This window comes from Myodes glareolus, chromosome 14 (assembly GCF_982192425.1).
Source record: "Myodes glareolus chromosome 14, mMyoGla1.1, whole genome shotgun sequence".
NCBI lineage: Eukaryota > Metazoa > Chordata > Mammalia > Rodentia > Cricetidae > Myodes > Myodes glareolus.
In genome coordinates, this window is record NC_142039.1 from 61,544,399 (window position 1) to 61,550,596 (window position 6,198).

Sequence of the window (6,198 nt, forward strand, 5' to 3'; positions counted from 1 at the left end):
CCAGCACTGGGATTCTGGGGTCATGCTGTCATGCTCAGCTCCTTGCACGGGTGCCAGCTATCTGAACTCATAGCCCCACGCTTGCACAGCAACCTTTTCCAGTTGGAGCCATCTCCCCAGCCCTGTGGCTTTGCTGTTTTCAGAACCATTTCATGACCTTATATTTATTTGTTCAGATACATCATCCCTTTGCCTTACTTTGCCTCCCTGGCCTGCAGGTGGCTTAGGCTAGCTGACTTTCCTTCCCCTCCATCTTTCTCTACCTTGGCAATTCTCTTTCCCTTCTTGACTGTCTGGCTTTTCTTTTTGCTTGGCCTGGGTGAATAATAGTTTGGACTCCCGTTCATTCACAATGTAACTCGATCGATTTTCTTGTAACCATGGTATTTTTTCAGGAATACATGTCCTTTCATTCTTCCTTCAATTTGGTAATTCGACCGCAAAAACCAAGGCAGCAATTTCTTGGTAACTCTTTCCCTAAAGGTATCTGTCTAAATACGTCGTTCATTACCTTGTTTCGAAGTTACATTTCATATTCTTCAAGCTCGGAGGTCTGAAATCCTGGAGAAGCTCTTGCAGCAAACCCCAGGAGTTCTTGTTGATATTATTGAATTTCTCCCCTGTGGGAGAGGAGCATGCTAATTAAAACACAAAAGAAAAGGAAAAGCTTCCAGGGGGTGGAGAGAATCCTATTTCTCAGTGGTATAGACCCTGTAAGTTGCCCTTGTTCAAGTAAAAGGCTCCCATGCTCATGCAAGCAACCCTAATTAAACTCAGTGCCCCCTCTACCTCCGCACCAAAGGCATGGAAAGAGGAGGGGACTTTCTGGGAAGAACAGGTTTAGGGGGAGGTGGAAGAGAGTACCAGGAGATAATGGATGGCTTGGGAGTGATCAATGTGTGCTCTGTTTATTTATAAAACTGTGAAAGAATAAATAACAATTTAAGCATCGTACGTTGGAGCAACAAAAGGCCTTGTGGTCCAGGGGAGGAAGAAGGTAGGCTTCTCTCATTGAAAAGTCATTGAGTGACTGCTCTTAGCATGCAGTGAGAGAGGCTAAGTCACTACTGTGTTAGCTATTAAAACTTACCACCTTGATATAGAGTATGGTGGTGATGTCTATCATTAAAGACTGCCTTGATTTCCAGTTTGGACTACTGGGGACTAAACCTAGAACCTTGTATATGCTATGCAGATTTTCTACCACTGAACTACACTGCCACTAACTTTTACTTTAACTTTGTGTTTTTCTACTTCGTTTTGAGATGGGCGCTTGCTGTGTTGCTAAGGCTGACCTTTAATTTCTGAACTCAAGTGATCCTCCTGCCTCAGTGTCCTGAGTAGCTGATACTCAATAGGCCTGGGTCATCACACCAAGATTCTCTGACACTCTAAGAGCCGTTTTCTGGTCATCGTTTCACCATGGTTTGAGTATACAGTGTCCCCTCAAAACTCAAAAGGTTTATGGTCATGCTGTTTTGAGAGCTTCTAGAAATTGTAGGAGGGGGAGCCTAGTGAGTGTTTGGTCAGCTTCTTGTCCCTGGCCCCTTCCCCTCTCTGCCTCTTGCCTGCTGTTAGGTTTCTCTGTTTTATGATTCCCATGAGTTGAACAATCCTGCTCCATGACACTGCACCTATCACCATGGAATGAAACCTCCAAGACAACAAGACAACTTCTCCCTAACTCTGCTTGTACTGGGTATTTTGGTCACAGCAATGTGAAGACTAACCAACACACATTTGGTCAACTCTATCCCTGTGCCCTGTATTTTTAAGGGCAAGAGAGACCTTGATAACTTGGGCCATGACAGTGAGTGACTTCCCTAAAGCCACAAGAACAATTGGAAACAATGCCAGGAAAAATAGTGGGGAATGTGTTTCTGTATTTCAGGGTCAATATCTGAAATATTTATATTCATTATTGGTGTTTATTAATGCCCTCCTTTTTTTCTGGGGATTGGAATTTCTTTTTGAACTTAAAGCAGGGTCTTGGTGTATCAAAGAGCGCCTTTTGACCTCCTGAAATGTAAGAGCTGTTTAAAGTAAAACAGTGTTTGCTGAGGAGATATCAAAATCTTTGCTGCTCAAAGAAGTGCCTCAAGCAAAGCAAAGCAGGGAGGTAAGCCCGGCCTTGTCTTTTGCCTTCCATCCTGAAGATGGTCTAGTTTTCACAGTACTCTGAGGTCCTTGACCAATTGATGACTTTCCTCTCTCCTTTATCCTTGTATGGGGAGCCTGAAGAGGGGGTTGGGATTCTTATTTTGTGTGAGGGAGGCTTCCTCCTTCTCCCTTCCTAAAGGATATCTGTCCCCATGCTTAGCTTCACACCTCAGAGAGGTATCACTGCATAATTCAGAAGTCTCCTCCCCTCCACAAGCACCACCACTCTTAGGTGCACGGAGGACCCCTTAGACGACACCTCTGCCAATGGGTAGCCTTCTCTGACTGCTGTAGCTCTCTAAATGTTGGCTACTCAAAGCAGGAAGCAAGCCTCCTCTACAAACACTCCAGTTTGAACAAGGACAACAGCAGAAACCCGCGTGTGTTGGCACATACTTAACTGTTCCCGTGAGCCACTAGCTTTCCAGATAAAGTGGCATTTAAATTTCTTCTTATAATGTTTCTTCTTTTAAGCTTCAGAATGTCTTACTTTCAAAGACAGCCAATTCATTTAGCTTTCCAAAATAATGGGAGGATCTTGTTATGTAAGCAATAAAAAATATTTCCTGAAAACGATTAATTCTGATACTGTTTCTAGGGTAACCAGAGAAGTAAAATCGCAAAGCAGCAATGGGGAAGTTAGTGTAAAATCCTGTGTAATTCTAAAAAGAACCATTATCTTTAAAAATTATAAGCTGAAAAAGTAATATTTGACGTTGGAGGACTTAACCCTGGACAGTTTATTGTTGCCAGTTTAATATAAATGGGGATATAAATTGGAAGATTATAGGAGTCGAGTATAATGTCCCTCCTTTCCCAAGCATAACTCAGAGACTTTGGAGGCATCAGGTAATGTCAAGTTTTTGTGATATGTCTTAGGGAATTATCATTTGAACAACACAATTTCCTTTCCTTGGTGTCTAAGGAACAAGCCAGGCATGATGCCTCTGATTTTAGCCTTTGAGAGTCCAGATAGGAGGACTGTGTGAGTTCCAAGCTACAGTGGGAGACACTGTTTCAAAAACAAACGTACAACCACATCAGAACTTATTAATGCTATTTTGTTAGAAGAATTCTTAAAGCACACCAATGCAATAGTTGAAGGCAAAATGTATTAATAGGTTACAGGAGGCATGAAAGGAGTCTGGTCCATTTACAGCCAGTCAAATCTTTTTCTGTTTATAGATTGGATTTTTGCTCAAATCGTCTGTTGTCCTTTCCGTCACAGATGTGACGGATGTATCAGACAGGCTGAAGAAAGAACTGAAAACCGCTGGTTTATTTTCTCCCCTTCCCCTACAGATTGGTTCTCTCCACTGTCTTGACCCTGAAGGTGAGCCACGTGGGGTGGATCCTGGATTTTCAGTCTTTCCGGCAGTGAGATAAAGTCTGCTGGTCGCATTCAGGAAACAAATCCTCTTCTGGGCAAAGACTCATCAGGCAGCACCAGACTTCTCAGGGGTTGCAGGTAGGGATGAAATGGAGTCAAGAGCGTGAGGTCAAAGTACGAGTGTAACGTGTTGCTAGGGTCCCTCCTCCCAGCCCTAACTGTCTCTTTTGGAACCTCTTATTTTCAATTCCATGGATGTGGGCAATGCCTTCTCCAGCAGGTTGCCTGTGAACATTCCTTTGTTCCCTGGAGAGCCACCTTGTCTTGTGGTTACCTGGCCTGTCATGCTTAGTTCCTCCCCAGGTGACCCAGCCTAGTCCCCTTCTCCAGAGTCCTTCTCTACCATAGAGGAAATTCTGGCCTCTCCAGCCCACCAAGTCATTGCCATATCAGATACTTTGCCTCTCACTAGAGCTACCCATCAGCCCTGCATCCCTCTAACTGCAAGACAGAGATGAGCTCCCAGGCTGGCTCACTCTGAGCTTTTAATATCAGTGACCACTCTCACATGACTCCAGAAAATGTTTTGTTTTTTTGGTTTTTTTTTGTTTTTTTTTTTTTTTTTTGCTACACTGGTATATTTTCTATACCTTTGAAATCACTGAATTTTAAAGATGCATATGTATATTACATACATCTAAAGATATAAATGCAAAGCTAGGCACCAGGCATGCTTATAATCCTATAATTTAATTACTCAGCTTTCTTTTTTATTTTTTCTTTCTAGGTCACTTCCGTGTTTTTATACACCAGTGCTGCAGTGAAAGGGTGAAACTTTGGGCATTGTCAGCCATAGCAGAATCCAGAGGTCTGTATTTTGTCCACACTCATTAAACTGTAAACAAGCCCTTGGCCTCCATCGGTTATGGAGTATTACCCCAGGAGAGCGAGAGAGGATTGATTTTCTCCCTCTCCTTCAGAGTTCTTTCCGACCAAGCTCACTGACTTTAGAAGTGACATCTAGACACTGAATTTTCTTCCATTTAAAAATTGGACACAAAGTTCCTTTAAGTGGTGTCAGGCTGCGTTAGATCAAGAATACAGTCGTGGGGTCCAGGATAGGAGCATGGACAATGGCATTAGGTTGTCACAAGGAGACAGAAATGACAACAGAAACTTGACTGCACCTTCAGCTTCCTTCTAGTGTAGTTATTGCCACGTTCTTTCAGATAACAGTATCAAATGATTGAGACGTTGGGTCCCAATTAAGAAGACAGTTAAAAGAACATCACTACATTTATACAGTGGCTTGTGTCTTCCTAAGTCTTTGACTTTTCTTATCTTGTTGAATCCTCACAGATGTCTTGAGATGAGACTGAGGAAGACATTGTCATTACCTTTGGTTGATCATGAGGCTTGATTCGCCTTTCACAGTCACAAAGCCAGCAAGAGGCTAGAGTTTGGCTGCCTATTTCTTGGCCCAGTGCTCCTGGGGTGCCCATTGTTTCCCACATCTTATAAGGTATCTGTGATGGTTAATCCTGATTGCTAATTTAAAGGGATTTGAAATTCCCATGGAAACAAATCTCTGGTCATGTCTTTGAGGGATTATTCAGATTACATTAACTGGAGGTAGAGGACCCTTCAAGAATGTGGGCAGCACCATTGCTTGGGCTGAATTTGGGGCTGTATGAAAAGGAGAAAGTTAACTGAGTGCAAGCATTCAGGTATCTCTGCCTCCATGTCGTGGACATATGTGACCAGTTGCCCCTTGCTTCTGCCGGCAAACCTTCGCTGCCGTAATGGGTGGATCATTTGGAAGTGCAAACCAAAGCAAGTCTTTCCTTCCTTAAGCTGCCTTTTGCCAGGTGTTTTGCTACAGCACTGCGCAAGTTTCCCACCCTCATCTTGTTATCAGTGTCTTTGAGCCACTGCGTCTCCAGTGAACTCTTTCATGCCAGGTCTCATGTCCTGTGTGTATACACTCTGACCATGCTGCTTTTAAAGCATATGAAACTATCTGTTCTGTTTTCTTGGTCTCTACTACATACATGCCTGTCCAAGCTAGCATCACCTCCATCCTGAATGATGCCTGTGTCTGCCCCATGGCCTCTGGCTTCTCTTGGTTTATATTCCCTTTATTTCTTCTCTACAAAGCAACCAAACGGTGCTCCCAAAATGCATAGGAATTCTGTTCCTTCCCAACTTAGAGTCCTTTACTTGCCTTTACGTGAACCCAAAGTTTCCCTCCCAGATGTGGATACCTCAAGGCCCACTGAGCTAGCTTCTGCCTCTCTCTGACGTCTCCTATCTCCTAGCCATGCCTACCTGCTCAGTGCGGCTTCACTGTTTGATTTTCTCTGTTATGGGTGCTGATCATGCTCACTCTAATTCTGGGTCATCCCAGAGACCTGCGCCCTGTCTTCCTGCTGACAGTGCCTTTCATCACCTAAGGTTTTGCTTGATTTCCACCCTTCTTGAATACCCAGTCTGATGGAGATCCTCTCTGGCTCTTCCATGTTGCCTTGTGTTACCTCATCACATCCTCTAAATTATCTTAATGCTTCACTCAGTCACTAAACGCATTGCATGTGTTTAACTAGTGTTCACATAGCTTTACTGGGAGTCTGGTGTGGTGCTTATGTGTCTTAGCGACATTGGTCTTCATGATGACCTTCTTATGCGTCTTTCAGATGCGGAAATGGGAA

General features: G+C 43.6%; 1 long non-coding RNA gene across 2 annotated transcripts; it reads left to right on the forward strand.

Annotated features, from left to right (window-relative positions):
• The first annotated feature begins 3,385 nt into the window (after nucleotides 1-3,385).
• LOC125397893 (uncharacterized) lies at nucleotides 3,386-5,196 on the forward strand. 2 transcript variants are annotated; one of them, XR_015004973.2, is made up of 3 exons: nucleotides 3,386-3,493; nucleotides 4,278-4,358; nucleotides 4,850-5,196. It is a non-coding gene; the product is annotated as an uncharacterized LOC125397893 (long non-coding RNA). The 2 variants fall into 2 exon arrangements; XR_007231219.3 differs by having other exon boundaries at nucleotides 3,467-3,628.
• The last annotated feature ends 1,002 nt before the right edge of the window (nucleotides 5,197-6,198 follow it).